We start from the raw sequence: 1,157 nt of genomic DNA on the forward strand, positions 1-1,157 counted from the left end.
TGTCCATCCCTTTCCTGTGGGGAAAACACCAGTGTTTTAACTTAGGAAACGGTCAACGTTTTGCCCAGATGAGTGCTAGTTCATAGGCGCAGAAGAAGAGGAAGGCTGTGGCCCTTTGAGTCAGATTCCTAGCGTTTCAGGCCAGAAGGAACCAGCCGATCACCTCAGAGGGACTAAGGGGCACCAATGCCCCAAATGGCAAGGAATTGCTTTGATGCAATTGACTGTCTGTTTGAGCTAGTTCTGTGGGAAGGAGCAGAAAAGAGCCTCGGGGCTGTGGAATAGCGCCTGCATAGGCTTTCTTTACCCTGTTTTGCTGTAAGAGTTAACCGTGAGAGATTGGTAGTCCAGGTCAGTGGGTGGCTTTATGGAAATTAGGAGTATAGAGGGGAAACTAGGGAGAGGAAGGCGTCTGCAAGACTTGTCTGTCTTTGAACAGAATTGTGTGTTAAGGGTTCTTGCTTCGAAGTCTTCCACTGGAGTCATTTTGGGGAAGTGATTCTCAGGTAGAGTTCCCGAGTTGTGGTGGTTGTTGCGGTTCTGGGAGCTCGTCCTGGTGAGGTTGAAATGGGTGGGCGCAGGGGTGTGCGTGCATAGCAGAATGTGAGTATTGTTTTTGGGCTCCTTGGAGCTCAGATCAAAGTGTTGTGTCTGTTCTTATCAGTTTAATCTCTGATACATCCTTGATGTGAGGACTGTATATTAACTTGATTTTTGAAGCAGGGGGGGTTAGAACAGAAGCTTGCTTTGTCTGCCCTATGCATTGATCTGGTATTGCAGTGCTTCCAGGATCGGTGTATCTCCTTTAGAGGAGAACCTTCTGGTTGGAAAAGCAGAAAAGAGTTGAACTGTGATACTTTCTTTAAAGCAAATGTTTTTTGAAGTAGCAGAAAAATCTGGGTGTTTTTCTTTCTTTACAGTTTCTTGGAAGTGTTTTGTGAGTCTATAGATGTGAGAGGTTCTTCTTTGTCTTGCTAGAGAGTTATTTAAGAAGCTGGACTCCTTCTTTCTGCTGTGAGTTTTTTCAACTGTTTGAGGTACATTTGTTTTCCTTATTCTGGGTGTGTTGGGGTGTTGGGATTTTTTTGTTTTTGTTTTTTTGTTTTTTTGGGGGGTGGGGGGGGGCGGTTGGTAATATTTGAGGTCACGTGTATATC

At 45.0% G+C, this 1,157-nt stretch overlaps 1 non-coding gene across 1 annotated transcript; it reads left to right on the plus strand.

Moving 5' to 3' along the window:
* Window positions 1–609: 609 nt before the first annotated feature.
* On the plus strand, window positions 610–805 carry LOC120389485. The gene has a single exon (XR_005590959.1). It is a non-coding gene; the product is annotated as a U2 spliceosomal RNA (small nuclear RNA).
* The last annotated feature ends 352 nt before the right edge of the window (window positions 806–1,157 follow it).

The sequence above is a fragment of the Mauremys reevesii genome, linkage group 23, assembly GCF_016161935.1.
Source record: "Mauremys reevesii isolate NIE-2019 linkage group 23, ASM1616193v1, whole genome shotgun sequence".
NCBI classification, from domain to species: domain Eukaryota; kingdom Metazoa; phylum Chordata; order Testudines; family Geoemydidae; genus Mauremys; species Mauremys reevesii.